This window comes from Panthera tigris, chromosome D4 (assembly GCF_018350195.1).
Source record: "Panthera tigris isolate Pti1 chromosome D4, P.tigris_Pti1_mat1.1, whole genome shotgun sequence".
In the NCBI taxonomy this organism is placed as follows: domain Eukaryota; kingdom Metazoa; phylum Chordata; class Mammalia; order Carnivora; family Felidae; genus Panthera; species Panthera tigris.
Window position 1 is genome coordinate 14,210,239 of NC_056672.1, and position 20,626 is coordinate 14,230,864.

At 39.0% G+C, this 20,626-nt stretch overlaps 1 protein-coding gene across 3 annotated transcripts in view; it reads left to right on the forward strand.

Moving 5' to 3' along the window:
* The window catches only part of CD4H9orf85 (chromosome D4 C9orf85 homolog), a 106,479-nt gene that overhangs the window by 37,799 nt on the left and 48,054 nt on the right, over window positions 1–20,626 (forward strand). The window lies entirely within an intron of this gene.

Here is a 20,626-nt window from a genome sequence, read left to right on the forward strand (position 1 = left end):
TTTAAATTTTTTTTATGTTTATTTATTTTGGATAGACAGAGATAGAGCACAAGTGGGGGAGGGGCGGAGAGAGAAGGATACACAGAATCAGAAGCAGGCTCCAGGCTCTGAGCTGTCAGCACAGAGCCTGACCGTGGGCTCAAACTCACAAACCGCAAGATCATGACCTGAGCCAAAGTCAGATGCTTAACTGACTGAGCCACCCAGGCGCCCCAGGGGTGTGACCTTTTAATTCTATCCATGAAGATTACTGAAATGGTTTAGATCGAGTATCAAATAAATTGCTAGACTGATAACCTATGGTTTCATTTCTTTGAAGATTTGGGTGCAAATGAAAAGGTACTGGACTTTGTTTCTCATCCCTCAGTACCTTACCCTTTTTCTATAATTCTGGGATTCTCTTTTATCAGCCTATGTACATCCTGGTGCTGCTCCCTTATATCCTTTAGCTCAACTGAGTAAGAATCATACTGGGGGATAATTGCTGCTTAAAAGAGAAAAGTGATTATTTTAAATATAAAAATTAACATTAATATATGCAGTAGTTTTTTTACACAAATACTATGAGTTTTAATTTAGTAGTCTATATAGTAGATCTTTGAAACACATTTGCTCCTTGTTGCTTTATTTTTCTTTTAGCTATTCAGTAGTTGTATGTTCCTTCAATGTATTCATTTCTTTTTCCTTTATGGGAAGAAGTGTTACCTGAAGTATGGAGGGCTCAAGCTATTGTTTTCTTGAGAATATTTGACATTTTTGAATGTTTTAGTTTGGGCAATTTATTTTGCATAAAATACTCCTTTTAATACTGAGAGGTAAAAGCCTTTAGGTAGGATAGTCTGACTTCAGCTATTTAGATTTTTTTTTCCTGTTTACTCTTTGAGAGCAGAACACCCAAGTCGTTCATGGGTGTAATTGACCCCCTTTTCAGTAGATACATGAGCTTCTCTCTCCTCTTCTTCAGTCATTTCCTCATGTTCTTCAGCATTTCCTTCCAAAAGAAGATACGTTTAAACAAATCCGATGAGTTTTATGCTAACTGGCCCAAATTAGCAGTAGAGAATTTGGCAACTGTTTGTACTATCCAATGCTAAATTTCCATGAATGAATTAGCTGTGTTTTCTACTATGTTCTCTATAGCTGGTTGTGCTATAAACCATGTAGTTTTAGTTTATAGGCTTACTATAAGATTTGTAGCTTTCTAGAAGCACCTGGCTGGCTCAGTCGATGGAGCATGCAACTCTTTATCTTAGGCTTGTGAGTTTGAGCCGCACATTGGGTTGTAGAGATTACTTAAAAAAAAAAAAAAAAATCTTAAAAAAAAGTGATTTCTAAGTGTTGGTGTAACTTTGAGCGTCTGGTTGGCTCATTCAGAAGAGCATGTGACTCTTGATCTTGGGGTCATGAGTTTGAGCCCCAAGTTGGGTATAGGAATTACTTAAGTAAATTTAAATTAAAAAAAAAAAATCTTAAAAAAAAAAAAAAAAAAGGAAAAGAAAAAAAAAAAGAATGGTTGGATTTGGACACCTAGACCCAAAGGTTAGCAATTCTGGCCTGTCTTGGAGTCATTGAGGTGAAGGAAACTCATGATAATGTTGTCATTACCTAGGTAGTACAGTGACCCAGAGCCCTTTGAGAAACTTCAGGTGGGTCAGGAGATGAAGGCTAAGAGGACCTCAGGAGTTGCTGTTCCACGTCACCCTAAGGCAGATGGGGTTAGCCACAGAATAGCTAACGATGAGTGCAAAATAAAGGAAACATATTACTGTGTAAATACCTGATTACAGATAACAAGACATTCAAGCCTAATGGAAGATCTTTAGGAATAAAGAAGCCCAAGCTAATGTAGAACAAATGATTACTTATAAGAGACTAAGAAACTGCTAGTTAAAACAATGTCTGAACATGTTCCGTAGGAAGTCACCAGCCTGGCCCAGAACATCTTGAATTTCAGATTACACCAAACACATGACACATTAGGCATTTTGGAAAGCCTAGCCTTCTGACTCCAACCCAGGATTGGGAGTGTCGTAGAGAGTATAACTCACCTATATCCACGTGGCTTTTCTCTGCATATTAACACTTTACCAACATTGTAAGTGACTTAAGTCCACTGATGAAAGGTATTCATGGTAACATAACTTGTTCAGAAATTTTGAATGTTTTGTTCAAGTTGATCTCACTTAGACGTTAAATTTGTCCTTTGTCAGGATCTATATAAGAGGTTTTCTTTGACACTGGATGTGTCTTTTGTGGAAAGATTCATTTTCCAGCACCCTGAACATTGTCATTGGTTAAAGTGTTGAATATTCCTTGTCTAGCTGTCCCTTGCCACAGATTATGTAACCAAATGATGTACATAGGGGAAAGTTCAACCAAACGTAAAATTTAAGAAGAGGGAGGCAATTTATAGGTGACATCTCTTTTGGAATGAAGTAGTGTTCTGAATTTTGGGAAAATCGAAGCCCTTTTATCTCATTCATTATACTTGTAAATTACCAAAACCGCACACAGTTAGCAAATTTCCATTGCCCATGGTATCTAACCCCAAATTTTAGACCCAAAAAAGAGTTAGACATCTAAACTCCTCCAGGTTATCTATTTTGACGATGGAAGCAAAAATTGTGTTATATTTGCACTTGGCAGAAAATGTTTCATGTTTCCTTTTCCTTTTCAGTGAGGTGATATGCTATGGGACTTTTATAAGCATGTTCTTTATGACAGTTTCTCCTAATTACTGAAAACGACCCTGGGCTGTTCCTTGAGACTTTTCAGAAAAGACTAGATGTCCTCACCAGAGCTAGAAGAGGGAAGAGTTGAAACTGTGTATTTGCTGGAGGGGAATGGGATGAGGGGATAAAAATGTAGGTTGCCTGTTAGTGTGATGTTAACATACTGGTACGACCCTTTGATGTAAGGTAATTTTAACTATCATTGAATACTCAGATCTTCAGGTCTTTATAGAAATAAAGTGAAAGGCTCATAAAGAGAATGCTCAGCTTTTCACAGCTTTTCTTCTCTGTAAAAGAGCTAAGATTAACCACCACCCTGTTTTATGCCAATCGGAGGTGAAGGTGATTCTGTGGAAGGATCCCCCACTCCTTTTGGCTTGTATTTTGATCTTGCTCCTCTCTGGTGGAGGGCTTCTATGGTGCTATACCAACATCTCCCGTGATACCCAAATGGTAGAATTCTTATTAGGCTTAAAGATTACTTACAAATGTAAGAATTGTGGATGAGGACGAGTCTAAATCTTTTTGTATAAAACCTCATTGTTCAAGGGCCCTGTTTTTGACTTTTGAAAAAGAAACCTATTCATTACCATGCCTGGTCAGTCCCAAGTCGTTCATGGATCCTTTAAATAACCTTGGTGTGGAGCTGACTTATTGGAAGGGCAAGAGGTCTTACAAATATTGAATGATTTCTTAAAGAAGAAAGGAGTCTTGACATTTTTTACTTAAAATTCATTTCTTGACATTATTTTCCAGGTATAGTGGAAATACAGATAGGTAAAAGACTATCCCCTTCCTCAAGATAAGAAACAAAAGAGGCTTTTTTTTTTCCTCCTATTTTCTGGGCTCAGAGGGATTAAATGTTTTACCCAAGATCAGAAAGTTCAGATTCAAATGCAAATTGATTCCATTCCAAAGCCATGTTGTCCTGTTCTCCTACAGTGATTTCTCATTCTTGTATTATTCATTCAAAAAGTCCTCTTCCCTTCATCTGAGCCCAAAGCTGTATTAATTTTTATAGTTACCTATCTTGTTTATGGATGTTATCCACTGCTGAATACAACGTATAAAACTTTATTTACTCATTCATTCATTCATTCATTCATTTATTTTTAAGTAAGCTCTATATCCAACGTGGGGCTTGAACTCAGGACCCTGAGATCAGAAATTGCATGCTCTATTAAGTGGGCCAGCCAGGCATCTAGACAAATAGATTTTATGTTCAGGCACTGAAAAGCCTATTTTAGTATCTAGAAACTTCTTACACCTTGTGTTTCAAGTAACCAAGAAGCCTTTTTCAGCTATTAATTTAGAAGCGTTATAGGTAAATACCCATATTTCTGTTAGAATCTGTAGCCTGCCTCTTTTCTCTTCATAACAGAAAAGTTTACCAAGAATATAGTGTGAGCTTATGTTTAACGTTACCATAGTAACCAAAGAGAGGGAGAAGCTGGTATAAAACAGCAACAGGCCACAACAAATTGGGGTCTGACTTTAGAAGTTGACTGAGTTATGGGGCGCCTGGCTGGCTCAGTCAGTCAAGCATCTGACTTCGGCTCGGGTTGTGATCTCACGGTTCATGAGTTCAAGCCCCACGTTGGGCTCTGTGCTGCCAGCTCAGAGTCTGGAGCCTGCTTCACATTCTGTGTCTCCCTCTCTCTCTGCCTCTCCCCCGCTCATGCTCTGTCTCTCTCTGTCAAAAATAAAGATAAACATTAAAAAAAAAAAAATTAAAAAAAAAAAAGAAGTGGACTAAGTCCTCTGTATTAGCAGTTCTCAACCGGGAGGGGAGGATTTTACCCCCAAGGGGATATTTGGCAATGTTTGGAGTCGTTTTTGATTGTCTGACTAGAAGATTTGGGTGTAGCGATTCCTTAAAAATCAAATATTTTAAAAGTGGATTTCATCCTAAAAAATATTTTAAGTGAGGGGAAGAACGGGTGTAACATGCCTTGCACCCAGCATTGCTCTAGGGATGTCTTGGTCTAAGAGTTTCAGGACACGTGGGTGCTTAAAATGCTGTTTGCTTTTAAATGGAAGTCACTACCCCTGGTTCTCACATCTAGGTTTTTAGCAGAAATTATCTAATTGATAACTTTTAAGATTTATTGCCTCACTGTAGCCCTTAACTCTTCATATTTCATTGCATTAAATAAGTGAATTCTCCTCTATGTCACCTCTACTCAAATGTGTTCCTTGGCCCAGAGTTTGGATAAACTAGTATTTTAAAAAAGGCTTATTTCACATAAATGTTTCAAGGGCTCCTGCCAGGAGGAGTTGAGTCTCCAGCAGCAGGAGCCTAAGTGGAGTTTTGTCCCCAGGAAGTTCTGCTTTTGTATGGCTCCTGTAGTGGGTGAGGGAGTGGGGGTGGGGATGAGGTTCTCTAAACTGTGGGAGAAAACGAAAAGTAACCCTGTTTGGGGGAAAAGGGGGAGGAGGAGAGGCTCCTAGGCGGGTCAAGCCACCCTGTTGGCTTGCTCCTCTCACCATATGCTTGTTTTCTCTTTGCCACCAAGCTTTTTTTCTGACCAAATTAGCCAAACTAAGACCTTCAAGATAATCTTGTACAGCAGGGCTGTTCTTTTTAAAGTTATCTATCTATCTATCTGTCTATTTTTGTGGTGGTGTAAAAAACAAATAACGTAAAATTTACTGTTTTAATCATTTGTGAGCGCACAGCTCAGTGGAGTGAAGCGTGTTCCCACTGCTGTGCGGCAGATATCCAAAACATTTCGTCTTGCAAGTTTGAACTCTACACCTATTAAACAGTGATCCTCTTCCCCCCCCTCCGGCCCCCGCTCCTTCGGCTCTTGGTAGCCATCCTTCTAGTTTCTGTCGCTGTGAATTTGACTACTTGAAATACCTCGTATACATGGAATCATAACAGTGTTTGTCCTCTTGTGACTGGCTTATCTCTGCGTAATGTTCTCCAGGCTCCTTGTTATAACATGAGACAGAATTCCCTTCTTTTTTAAGGCTGGGTAATATTCCATTGAATGTTGGTGTATGTGTGTATATCACTACATTTTGTTTTTCATTCACCTGTTGACGGACACTTAAGTTGCTTCTGCCTCTTGGCTGTTGTGAATACTGCTATGAGCCTTATCATGCAAATACCTCTTCCAGACGCTGCTTTCAATTTTTTTGCATATATACCCAGAAGTGGGATTGCTGGATCATATGGTAGTTCTATTTTTAATGGTCTAATTTAATTGTTTTAATCTTCATACCTTTTTTTTAATAGTGATTGCACCATTTTACAGTCTTACCAACAGTGCCCAAGGATTCCATTTTCTCTGTATCTTTGCCAACATTTGTTTGCAGTTTTTTTTAAATAGCACCTTTCACATGTAAGGCACTGGGCTGTATACTCTAGAAGATACCGAAATGAATCTCCAACACCAGGGAGTTTTTGATCTATTAGGAGAGACAGGCCTACAAATAATTCTTGGGCAGATTGTGAGAAGGCTAGTTATAAGTAAAAGGTGAGAGATACACGGTGAGACTGCAGAGGAATAATAAAATGAAAACAGGAGAGATAGATCTAGAAAAGATAGGAATTAAAGGTAAAAGAGTGCTGTAAACTATGCTTATAGGAAACCCTGTGAGGAAGTCACCAGAGAATGGAGGGAAAATGAACAAGAATCCCATGTTCCCTTTGACAGATAATGCGGATAATCTCAAGCTATCTCTATATGTAGTATTGTCTTTGGGTTCCACATAGATTGTCATTTGTTCAGGGACAGCTGGCTGGTTCACACTCAGTCAGAGGAGTGTGAGACTCAGGCTTGGGATTGTGAGTTCCAGCCCCACATTGGGCATAGAGATTACTTAAAGAAAAACAAAACAAAACAAAACAAAACAAAACAAAACATAGGGGTGGCTGACTGGCTCAGTGGGTAGAGCCATTCAACTCTGATCTCAGGGTCGTGAGTTCAAGCCCCACCTTGGGAGTGAAGTTTACTTAAAAAATAAATAAATAAATAAAATTTAAAAAAGACTAAACATTGTTACATACTACAGTATTATCAGTCCCTTCATGTTAACAATGTGTGACAATTAGCTATATAGTTAGGGTTCTTTGCTTCTATTCTTCAGCTCCAGCATTTCTTATAATAGGTTGAGGCTCTGATGGTTAATCAGTGATATGAGAGTTGTGGAACCACATTCCAGGAGTATTAAAATGTCCTAGAGTGGAGTTTTGGTCACAGGTTGCTTTTCATGGGATATCGAAGTGTATGGTGACTATAAACCCTGGCTTTATTCTTGCCCAGAACCTCGGTCCTTAATATTTAAATGTCAAGTGGAGAGTTTTCATGACTGTCACCAGTTGTTCACCTGTTCATGAAACCTACTTTTTGACATTAATATTGATTGATACAGCAAACTTTGATGGAAAATTGCCTGCTCTAAAGTGTAATAATTTCCATTTTCTCTTTTTTTCTAAATTTACTCTTGGTCAGAGGGTGAATGCTTTGTACTCTTCTAAGAATTGTTTGAAGCAAATTTAGGGGCCCCTGGGTGGCTCAGTCAATTGAACCTCGTCCTCATGGTTTTGGCTCAGGTCAGTGGAGCCTCTGACTGTGGAGCCTGCTTAAGACTCTCTCTCTCTCTCTCTCTCTCTCTCTCTCTCTCTCTCTCTGTCTCTCTGTCCCCCCACTCCCTCCCTCTGCCCCTCTCCCCTGTTGACGTGCTCTCTCTCAAATTAAAAAAAAAAAAGCATTGTTCTAATCAAATCTACGTTGGTGAGAAGAGATAGTAGAATCTCTCCACTTATTTTTTATTTTTAGTTTTTAAATTTCTTTTATTTTTGAGAGAGAGAGAGAGAGTGCAAGTTGGGGAGGGACAGAGAGAGAGAGGGAGACCAACCAAGGATCTGAAGGAGGTCCTGCACTGACAGCAGAGAGCCTGATGCCAGGGTTTGAACTCATTAACTGCTGACTTCATGACCTTAGCCGAAGTTGGGTGCTTAACCAACTTAGCCACTCAGGCGCCCCCGCACTTATTTTCAAACACATCATTTAGGGACACAAGGAAGTGAATTGTAACTTTTTCTACTCGAAATTCTTAGAGTTTGGAGATACTGTTTCCTTAAAAGCATTTTCTAATTATATCATATGATGTAATTCCTTAATATAGTTTCAGAAACTTTCTACGTAGCAGATTACTTAGAGTCACGGCAGGAAGTGTGGCTTTATGGAATTCTGTCAATGTTAAGTTTCTATGATTGGTACACTAAGGGTGGAGTACCATAGCTCATTGCTTATGAAAGCACCTAGGCATCACATGTCAGGGTATTACAAGTGGAGCTGAATTATGATAAAGGTTAATGTGTAATAATATAACCAGGAAATGAAAGCGATCCTAGAGAAGTTGTGGCAAGGTAAAATAAGCCTTTTACTTCTAGCAAGTACTAGAAATATAAGCTCAATTCTTTTTCGCTGGGTATTTCTTGTCTAGATCAGTGGTTCTGAAACCTTTTGTTTCAGGACCCCTCTGTAACTCTTAAAAATTACTCAGGACCTGAGAAAGCTTGGTTTATATGGGTTGTATTTATTAAGATTTATTGTGTTAGCTATGAGAACTCGAATTTTTTTAAAAATTATTTAATAAATAATATGAATATAGACAACATGTGCCCATTAAAGATTAATAATTTTTATGAAAAATAACTTTTGAAACAAAAATATTAGTGAGACAAGTGGCATTGTTATACATTTTTACAAATTTCTTCTGGCTAGTAGAAGAAAAAGGAAAGAGTACGTCTTAAAAGGATTAAAAGTACATTTTAATAGCTTTTTCAAGATAATTGTAGAAATCCTATCAAGAGTCACATGTTCTACCCACTGAGCCAGCCAGGTGCCCCCATCCCTACGTGTGATTTTGTAACATCATGAATTTGGAAAATATTATTCCACTCAGTTATACCGATCTTCTGAATGTCGGTATGTTTTATTATACAATATAAAAAATCATGTGAATATCACAACAATGTCATTAAAAAAGACTGAGTTTTTATTTTTGTTTTTTTAACTGAGTTTTAGGAGTTGACAAATAGAGTGATTACTAGTACAATTTGGTGCCCCTCTCTTTGTCCTGATTTTCACCCTTAAATATGTACTATATATTTTAGCTTTTAATTATTTATTCTTTCCTTTTGTGTCTTTCATTGTAAAAAAGTAAGTATGGCAACTTTTTTTTTTTTTTTAAGTATACTACTGTCTCCTTTGTCAATAAACATGGTTTATAGAGTGACCTGTGTTTTTGACCGTGGTTTCCACTGAAATGCTTAATTGTGATATATGCATGGTCAAGATTGTTTGAATGTTTCTGGGAATTATATTCCACGGAGAAGTAAAAAGAAGGCAAAACCCTTATTTTAACATCTCTGAAGTTCTTTTAGTGTTGGGCTCACAAAATATTTAAAATAGAGCCATTTTCAAGGGAAAATAGGTAAAATTTGTATTTAGGTTAAATTTAAAGTTTTTCTTTACTGTGTATTTTATAAGAAAATACACTCAGGAGTGATTAAATAATTTTCAGCCATTTTAAAAGATGTTTCAAAATACTTCACAAATTTTATAGCAGCTTGGAATGTGTGTCTCTTATCATTAAAATAATATCAAAACCATTCATTCTTAAAATCAACATTCTTTGGTTACACAAATGCAGTCTTGAGGTGAAAAAAAAATGCAGAAACTCAATTACTTTCAGACCATCTTTTATTCTACTCCTAAAGCCTGGATTAAGAGATTTGAAAGAGAAGGCACACAAAGGTACTTACGTGCAAGGGAAACTGGAAGGTTGTAGGTGTAAGTGTATAAATTTATATTACATTTGCACAAACATTTCACATTTATAGAAAGGAAACATTTTAAACTTGTGTCTCCTTAAAAGATGGGTATATTTATAGTCACAGTTATTAGCCTAATAAAACCTGACTGTTTTTCAGAATAAATTTAAATTTGAAAAGAGCATAATTGCTTTCAGCAATAGAATTCCTTCTTTTCTTTGAATTGGCCATTAGGGTCTCAACCATCAGTTGGAACCCTGGCAAAGCCCCACATCTAGGCCATATTACTTTTATCTGGTCAAGAGTTCTCAAGTGGTAATGTGCATAAGAATTTCTTGAAGAGCTTAACAGATTCTTGGGACCCATCCCCAAGATTCTGAGTATGTAAATAATGGCTGTAACCCAGACATCTGCATTTTAATAAGCTATGCAGGTGTTCGAGTCAGTGTTAAGAGTCACTGTTTTGGGGACTCAGTGGGTTAGAGAATGTAGATTCTGGGATCTTTTGACTCCAGCTTCCAAAACAGGATATCCTATTGTCAAGCCTATTTTACATGTAAATTTTAACATTTAACAGTTCTGTAAATACAGTTTTATCCCTGAATTAGCAATTTGAATACTGAAGGATTGGCTCACCCCAGGACTCCTCCGTATGAAACAACACATCCATAGAAATGAAAACGTTCTAATTTCCTTGAAGCTTCTGATGAACCTAACCAAGAAGGACTTTCTTTAAATTATTTCAAACCTTAAAAATAAAATTGAAGCCAAAAGAAAACCTGAAACTGTTTCCTAATCCATTTGGATTGTTAGAACTTTATCCATGTGTGTTCTAATGGTCCACATTTTTAAAATCTATTTTTTTATTGCAGAATAAGTAAAGCTTTTTAGAAAACCAAAATACAAACATACCAAATAATTTAACAAGAAAATTGTAATAATTATTTTCACTTAGATTGTATATCAAAGAGGGTTTTTTTTTTTAGTTTTTTTTTTTTAATTCTGAATTATTTTTCTCAGTCAAGTCCCTGAAGGTATGATGTGTATGCAGTACAGTTTTAAAGAACAAAATTCAACTGAGTGAATTTTAATGATCTTACTGGCTTTGGTCATTGATTCATGAATTGGGCAGCATACAGTCTAGCAGATAGGAAGCGTCTCCAAGGAGATACACAAATTGATAGGCATTTATAGGCAGAAGGGAGTGGGAACGAGGAGATTCTACTAAACAAAAAAGCCAGTTGGTTACTGCAGGCACCTCTCCTGGAGGCTGGCTGGGGGCTGTCGGGCAGATGACCTAACTGGTGCTGATTGGGAGATGCCTGATGGGTGTGGGATTCCCTTTCTGGCAGAGCTGAAAGTGAATTAAGTCTTGGTTTGGTGACTTGGGGCTTAGCATAAGCTGGTCCAATTTGGGCCTGCTTTTATGTTTTTAACAACAGTTTGATAATTTTGAGAAATGAATACAGTTGTGAGACTAGTACCACAATTAAGATATAGGACAGTTCCATCACCCCCAAAACTGGGTAGTCACTCCCATCTGGTCCGGGGTCACTGAACACAATGGCCAAGAAAGAATTCATGAGACATTGTATGCTGCAACTTAACAGGTTTTTTTAAGTAGCACGGGGTCAGGGGTCAGGACCCGTGGGCACAAAGAATTGCACTTTTGTTGTATGAAGCTGGTGGTTACACGCTTAGTACTCAAGGGGGGTGGAATGTGCAGGGAGTATTAGATCATAAATATCTTCTTTGAATTTGTACTCGTAAAAGTACGTTTGCAAGATTTCTCTGGTATTTATCATTCAGTTCAATATAACTATTGGTGAGATATAAGATACACAGGCAGTTATAAGACCCTTTAAGAATGTAGCAACCAGCACTTATTTGATCCTTATCAAAACTATGCAGGCTAGAAGTCAGCCTTTGGGGCTAACAGTGAACATTTTTCTGCTTCTATCCCTCATCATTTCCTCTGTGACCAATTCTCAGTCCTAAAATCTTTAAGGTTGTTGAAGGCTGAAGGGCCCATGTGCTGTAACTTCTTCAAGCTGACAGAGGCCGTAGAGATGTCCCTACTAATGGACTGAACTGGTTGCTCTCTGTCCCTACAAGTAACTATTATGGAAGCCCATTGCTGTAGAGTCCAGAGCGGATATTGAGGAAGGACTGTTTTGTGTAGTAAGGATCATCTGTCAGCTGGGTGAAGGAGTTAGGAAGTTTTACCTGTACCTCGACAATAGGAGAGAATAAAGCAAAAGAGACAACACACTAGGATTAATATTACAATAAAAATAAGAAGTGTGGGGTGCCTGGCTGGCTTAGTAGGTAGAGCATGTGACTTTAACTCTGGGTTGTGAATTCAAGCCCCACAATTGGTATAGAGATTACTTAAGAATAAAACCTTAAAAAAAAGTGTGATAAGAAGACCCTTTAAGATAGTCTGTAGTCCCATTCCCAACCAAGAATTTAACCAAACATTGATAGGGCTAGGAGTGAGACATTACCTTAGTTTGTATGTGTATATCTGCTAAAACTTGGGATACATTAGCAGAGTCATCTGGGATATACACACACACACACACACACACACACACACACACACACAACATTTAATCTCAATATTAGCATAATAACTTCCCCTTTATCTTGCAGTCAGGATGTCAAGGGACATTAAGTTTTGGAGGGCCACTTTTTGATTTTATGGGTGACTTGTGTGTTGAGTCGGGTTAAAGGTGGCTGCTATATGCTTGGCTAAAGCCTCTATTTCTCACTTTTACGTCAATAATGGTGGCTTCCAGCACAAGTATGGCTAAGGGATAAAACCATTAAGAAGCCTTCTTTGCCTGATGTCTAGTCTTAACAATATTCTAATTATGAGGATTCATTGGCAAGTGGGAGAGGATGTGTCCCGGGAGATAAGGGCATTCCCCAGTGCATTCTCCAATCCAGCTAAAAGCAAGGTGGGGCCATCCATTATTTGTACAAGTTCATAGTTAATTAACCCCATGGAGTGGGGTGTGCTCTGACTTTTAAAGAGCAATTTTGTTATCCTAACCCCAAGGAACTGATCAAGGTGACAACTGACTTACACAGTTATTGGGGAGTCCATCCCATTGTCCAGCTGTGTAATCATATGTTTGTTGTATGAACAACATGGGGTCCCTTTTATTATCCCCTCAGAGTAACAAGCAGGAAGATTATCTGTATATGAGCTATTATGGCAGTCTCTTCGAAGTTTACCTCAAGTTGTCTAGCTTAGGCAAACAACAAACATTTAAAGAAATTAATCAAAACTAGAATCTGTGGGGCACCTGGGGACTTAGTCCATTAAGTGTCCCAGTCTTGATCTCAGGGTCGTAAGTTCAAGGCCTACATTGGGCTCCACACTGGATGTGAAGCCTATTTTAAAAAAACAAACAAACAACCAAATAAACAAAAACAACTAGAATCTATGGCTATCATCAAGGATGCATTTTTTAAAGTTTATTTATTTGGGGGCGGGGAGCATGAGCAGGAGAGGTGCAGAGACAGAGAAAGAGAATTCCAAGAATTCTGTCCTGAAAGCACAGAGCCCAATGCATGGATCCATCCCACGAACCATGAGATCGTGACATGAGCTGAAACCAACAGTCGGATGCTTAACTGACTGAGCTACCCAGATGCCTCTAAGGATGCATTATTGAAACTTGTAGGAGCCTCTTGAGGCCAGAGCCAAGTTAAGTGTTTGTCATCAGACTGCTACAATACCTGTAGATTTGGGTGTATTCCTTGAGGTCCCCCAAATATCCTGAAGTTCCTACAACTGCCAGGAATTGACCCTCTTTATTCACCTGGTAAGGCTGCGGGAACTCTGTAAGCAGGGTATCAAACCAACATTTCCAAGGTTGCATTGGCTCCATAAAGTCGGCCTTAATTCCTTAAAGCTGTCTCATCATATCTGAGTCTATGCATGTCTCTCTCAAATATGACGTTCTGGTTAAAGCTTTGGTGGTAAAATAACCCATGTTTTCAGTGGTGTCCCGTTACAAGAACAGATTCTCATTGAACTTACGCAAATAACTATAGGCTATGGAAGAAAGAGAACTCAACTGAGTTTCTGAATTTCAGAGGGTTCAGGTAAAGAGAAAAGTTGAATGCTTCAATTTGTTCACAAGGGAATACTTTATCATATTTCTGTAAACCATGGATATTTTAAGAGAAAGTTTCCTTAAATCTAGGAGAGCAAACATTAGAGAACAAGCAATGTTTCAAACAAAAGCCATAAAAACTATAATCATCTTCCTTAGTTCATTCAGCCCCATGTGATTTTTGTTCTGTTTGAATGCAGCTTTCTTATTAGTTCTGGAAATTCTTACACAGTTTAGTTTTATCCTAAAGATATCAAATACCTGTATTTGTCATATTCCTTTTCATAAGTCTCTTTGAAGATGAAACACATTTTGCAAGAGCATTAGAACAATAACTATAAATAACCAAAAAAAGCTCAGAAATGGATGTGGTTAAAGATCTGATATGAGGGGCGCCTGGGTGGCTCAGTCATTTGGGCATCCTACTCTTGATTTCAGTGTAGGTCATGATCTCAGAGTTTGTGGGATTGAGCCCCGGATTGGGCTCTGAGCTGACAGCATGGAGCCTGCTTGCGATTCTCTCTCTTCCTCTCTCTGTCTCTCTGCCCCTCCCCTTGCTGGTGCCCTCTCTCTCTCTCTCAAAATAAATGAAAAAATAAAATTCACTCATAAAAAAAATGAAGATTTGATGTGAGAGTTCATTGTAATGTAGCTGACTAGGAAATCCAGTTACTTCTGTGACACATAATACTTCAAAAATCAGAATATCAAGCAATGACCTTATGCTAAACATATTAAAACGTAAGGAATTTTATATATTTTCTAGAATAGTTTTAGCATTTACCCATATAACATAACCTAAGAAGGTTTATCATTATAAGGTTGACAGTGCTTTCCAAGCAACATACCAAATAAATAAGTCTAATTAGTCAAAAAGACTTCATTTACCATTTAAATCTCAGGAAGTTTGTTAATGTCAGAACTTTTATTTATTTATTTTTAATTTTTAATTAATTTATTTTTTAAATTTACATCCAGCTTAGTTAGCATATAGTGCAACAGTAATTTCAGGGGTAGATTCCTTAATGCCTCTTACCCATTTAGCTTATCCTCCCTCCCACAACCCCACCAGTAACCCTCTGTTTGTTCTCCATATTTAAGAGTCTCTTAGTTTTGTACCCCTCCCTGTTTTTATATTATTTTTGCTTCCCTTCCCTTATGTTCATCTATTTTCTCTTAAAGTCCTCATATTAGTGAAGTCATTATGGTATTTGTCTTTCTCTGATTGACTAATTTCGCTTAGCATAAATACCCTCTAGTTTCATCCACGTAGTTGCAAATGGCAAGATTTCATTCTGTTTGATTGCTGAGCAATACTCCATTGTATAGATATACCACATCTTCTTTATCCATTCATCCACTGATGGACATTTGGGCTCTTTCCATACTTTGGCTATTGTTGATGGTGTTGCTATAAACGTGGGGGTGCCTGTGCCCCTTCGAAACAGCACACCTGTATCCCTTGGATAAATACCTAATAGTGCAATTGCTGTAACCTCACAAAGTTTTAAAGCACGTGCCTAAATAGGATTACAGGCCATTATAAAACTTAATATTTAATGATATATTTACCAAAGGTGGCAATAGTAGATTCTACAGAAGGTTACACAATTGTTAGCAAAACTTAGCTTCCTTAATATTTAGAAGTTTCAATTCTCTTAAGTAATCAAAGACCTGAAAAAGACAAAACATAGCTTTGTTTTTCTGGACAGATAAAGAAAAAGAAACTGTTTACAATTTCTTATCAAGAGCAGACCAACAATCTGAAAATTTTTTGTCTTTATAACAGAGAGAGAAGCAGAATTTCAGTCTTATACCAGTGTACTTTTAAAATCCATTCACTTCAGCCTTAGTCCTGACCACGCAATGAAGTTCTTTTCCAAAGATTTCTCTTCACAAACCTTCTACAACTTTCCTTTTCATTCAAATTTTATCATAAGCCATTTCTCTCCAAATAACCAGCCTCCTTTTAGGACAAAATTACTTTCGTTTTCCCTCAACAAAATGTATTTCCATTCCTTCTGTCTTTCCCATGTATCTCCTACAGAATTACTTTCCTTATTCCATTATTCTTAATTATATTTAACAGAATTTTAACTGTTAGAAACCTTAGTTTCCAATGAAATGAAAGAGTAACTGATTGTGAACTGTTACACCAGTATTCTTTAGATAGGCAAATTTATAAATACATTTCATAATTTCTAAAAACAGATATTTTTCCATAGTACAGTCTTTCAATACAGCATAAAGCATGTTTCCCGACAGGCCCAAGTGTCTTCAGTTTCTCTGCAACAAGAAGGCAAAGCAGATAAACCTGTGTTTGGTAAACAAAGCTTTAGCAGTCCATATCTTTTGGAAAAGATTTAGATATCCAGTCGATTCAATCCTATTTATCATCTCACTTAGCAAACCTTCAAAGTTTTAGGTTACCAAATATTTTGAAAGCAATAAACCTTTTTTATGTATTTAACCTACCTGTTTTTATTATTTTAAAGTTTATTTATTTTGAGAGAGAGGGAGAGAGAGCGAGCAGGCGCTCGGGGCAGAGAGAGTAGCAGAGAGAGAATCCCAAGCAGGCTCTGTGATAGGAGTGTGGAGTCTGACATGGGGCTCGAACTCACGAACCGTGAGATCATGACCTGAGCCCAAATCAAGAGTTGGACGCTTAACTGACAGAGCCACCCCAGGCACCCCTCAAAAATTTCGAGACAGCCAGGTTTTAAGTCCTCTTTTTGCTGACAGATTGCAACAGTGATAACAGGAGCTTATTTGACCTTCGGTAAACCTTGATAGAATTAAAGTATTATATTTAAAGCTGATAACTTTAAAGATATGCCTGTCTTAATTAAAGTAACAAATTTAGTCTAAATACCGAACATGTTGCACTTGGGCCCCCTGAAAAGTCAGTCTATTTGTTCCCCACGGCCACTTTTTACCTAGGGAGCCTGTGTAAAGTGGGTGGTTTCAGCCCAGGGAGGGGTCCCTGGACCTCTTCATGTTGACTGGGAAGGCGCTCCCGTTTGAACTTCATGCGGAGGTGGCCCAGCAGGTTGGAGTGCCTTTCACTCCTTGATAGCGAGGGCAGGAGAAGTGGGAGCCAGTGGCACCAGGGACAGTGAAAATGGTGTAGGAGCCCCTTGTATAAGCTGGTGGTGCAGAAACAGGTAGAGGGGGAGGTGGAGGCAGAAGAGATGGGGTGCCACCAGCAAGGCTGGAGGTGTCTAAAAGCCCAGATGGCACGGAAAGAGGACTCCTGGTCCTGAAGCTCATCAGCTCAGACAGGTGAACAGATGCGGTTTTTCTTTCTCACAACAAAACGTGAAAATAGGCAGTCCCTGAAGGGCTGGAGAAGACAGGGAACCTCCCTGAAACAAAAGGAATGTCAGCAGCTGCTTGGGAATATTCCTTTAAAGCCCCTGTCTGGAGGTAGACTAACCAGACGGTTGGCTCCAGTTATCGCTGCCATTATCCAGGAGATGAACGAGGGAAAAAAAAACCCTCACATACAACAAGAGTCAGGCAACATTTATCTGGTCCTCTCAAGGTATATTCCAGATCTGACACATGGAAGAGGAAGCAAACAAAGAGGAGGCGAGTAACTCAGGAAAAACAGAGGGAGGCATGTACAGGATCTTGGCAGCAACCTGTTTACAGGAAAGAAGTGGGAGCTCATAGGGAACAGGACAGAACACAGGTGATGTGGCAGATTAACAGAAGTAGAAGGGCCTGAGGCAGGTGAGCCGATGGTGGATTGAAGAGTAGAGGGTGAGAAGATGGGTGTTCTCATGCCCTCTAAAGGAATCAGGACAGACCAGATACAGGGCCATGAAGAGCTGACCATATGGGGTTTTGGTCTATTTTTCCGGTCAGATTTCCCCATCCTCTAGTTTATATTGAGGCCAACTATGTTCAAAAGTAAGCAGACTTGGGAAGGAAGCATCCAAGGTGTCAGGGTCAAATTGGTTCCAGTTTCTCAAGATGTATCCCAAGGGAGTGTTGGATGGGATTGAGGATGGGAAAGATAGTGACAGCCTCCTGGGCTAGAGGCATCCCTGCTGATCCCCAAGAGCATTGCTTTGGATAGTCTGGGCCCTGGGGACATTTCTCTGGAACCATCAAATTATTGTCCCTGGTGTAGGTGGGCATCTCTGACCTGCTGACCTCTTTGACCTAGCATGCCTTCCAAAGAAGGAACCCCTGCCTATCCTTCCTTTCAATCAACATGGGTTTCCTTGGAAGACAGGAGAAGTCTCCCCAATACTGAGGTTGCATTTAGTCTGGCAATCAGCAGTTTTTGCTTCCTTTTTAGGCCTTTTCCCAGGTAGATTAGAAATCCTGTTGTCCAAATTGACTCTAATGTGTTAGGAGACAGCTCAAAGGAGATTCCTCTGGGACTGAGGAAAGTTGATTCCATATTTAATTCCTACAAAAATGAGGAGAGTACATTAACTGAGTAGGAGTCCATTGCCAAAATCCCCCTTTGCTTCTGAATGACAGAATATTCTCATCAGGAATATTGCCTGGGATTATTGCCCAGAATATTGTTCTGGGATTCAGAGTGGCAGCCAGCGTCCCTCTTCTTGACCGCTCTGACACCTTTGTACTTTTGAGAAGGGATGTCGACCTTCCTTTGCTTCTTTATTGCATTCTAGACTGCAATAGGTGCTGGTGAATGGACTGCATCGCCACAGAGATTGGGGCTGCCTCTTGCCGTTTTGGGGGAGTCGATGTATTTGGCGACCAATAATAATCCCTTTTCTAAGACTCTAGATCTAATATAAATGGATGAGGTGAAGGTCCTGGCTTTTGTTAAGAAGAGGCAGTTATTTTATATCATAATGAGTGTCATATATCTAAGCTAGAAGCCCTTGAGAGTAGGACAAAGAACACCGAACAGCCCATGGGTAAGGACAAATCTGAGACATGAAAAAAATGAAAGTATGGAACTTCTATCTAATCTGGGCAACTTTCTCATGAGCTTTGTCCATGACCCAGTCCCAAGGGAGTGGTCTGCTGTTGTGTGAGTGCCCCAACTAGGTCATAGTTTTGACTGGTCCTGATATGCCCCGATTCGAGAGACCCCCCGAAAACAAACCACCAGAGTCCAGAGTCAAAGCCAAGCTCCAAGGGTTGTTTATTGCAGGTTCGAACTCGGTCCTCCGAGCACTCATTGCCGGTGACGCTAAGAGGCCCCGAGCAAGGATCTTACAGCTTCTTTTATAGACAGGCACAAACAAGTTAGGGATTTTTTTAGAGGTTACAGAGCTGTTGTTGGTTGACATTTAAATTTGAATGCTCAGCAGAACTTGATTGGTTCCTGCCCTTATTTCAAACCACTCAGCAGAACTTGATTGGTTCCCGCCTTTATGTCAGACTACAAGTGGGCACGCCCTGGCTGGTTTTGGGAATGGCGGGGGGGGGGGGGGGGGCGGGTCTTTTCTTTGCAGTTGTGAGTACACCTGGTAATTTTTCTCTTAGTCTCTCAGTCCCTTTTGGAAAGCACATGGTCAGATGTATCTTGGATTTTATGCTCACTGAGGGATCATGCTTGGTTATTTAGGAAGAAACCTTATACAGGAGTCTTAAGATCGGCAGCCATCCTAATGACATGTACAGCCATCCTGTGCCCTAGAAGAATACAGGTATTAAAAGAATAGGTAAGAGGTGCCTGGGTGGCTCAGTTGGTTAAGCATCCAGCTTCAGCTCAGGTGGTGGTCTTGTGGTTCGTGAGTTCAAGTCCTGTGTCGGTCTCTGAGCCTGGAGCCTGCTTTGGATTCTGTGTCTCCCTCTCTCTCTGCCCCTCCCCTGCTCATGCTCTGTCTCTTTCTCTTTCTCTCTCAAAAATAAATAAACATTAAAAAAAAAAAAAAAGAATAGGTAAAATAGAGAGGGCCTGATTTCTGAACCCAGTGCCATTACAGTCAGTTATTTATTTTGAGAGAGAGAGAGTAAGAGCAAGCTCAAGCAGGGGAGAGGCAGAGAGAAAGGGAGAGAGAGGATCCCAAGCAGGTTCCACACTCAGTGTGGAGCCCGATGCAGGCTCCATCTCACGACTCTTGGATCATGACCTAACCAAAAATCAAGAGTGGGACACTCAACTGACTGAGCCACCCAGGTGCCCCTTATCAGGAATTTTTGATCATGATTTTGTTGTAGTTAACAAATAGGCTCACAAATATTTTCTCCTGTGTTTTCTTTTAGAAGTTGCATGATTCTTGGTTTTATATTTGGGCTTATGAACCATTTCCTATTAATTTTATGAATATCCAGTTGTTATAGCATCATTTGTTGAAAGGACTGTTTTTTCTCCATTGAATTCCCTTTGTACTGTGCTGAAAATCAATTGATTGTATATGTATGGATCTATTTCTAGATTCTGTTTTGTCCCATTGATCCATGTGTCTATCCTTTCACCAATACTACACTGACTTGATTACTGCAGTGTTTCAGTAAGTCTTGAAATCCAATCATGAGTCTTCCCACCTGGTTTTCTTTTTCAAAATTATTTTGTCAGTTATAGTTTTTTTTTGCCGTTTTCTTATAACTCTTAGAATCAGTCTGTCAATTTCTACAGAAAGACATTGGTCATTGCTAGAACACAGAATTTATTTTTGTTTACTGACCATATATACTATGACTTTAATAAACTCATGCTTTATTTATTTACTTTTTAAAAAGATTTTATTTTTAAGTAATCTTTACACCCAGTGTGGGACTCAAACTCAAAACCTAGAGATCAAGAGTCGCATTCTGTACCGACTGAGCCAGCCAGGCGCTCCCTCACTTTTTATTTCTAATACTTATTTAGTTAATTCATTGGGATTTTCTATATAGACGATGATTTAAAAAAATAAAGACAGTTTTATTTCTTGCTTTCCAATCTGTATGCTACTGTATTTCTTTTTTGCCTTTATTGCACTGCTTAGGACCCCCAGTATGTTTTTGAAAAGGAATGATGAGGGCCTGTATTC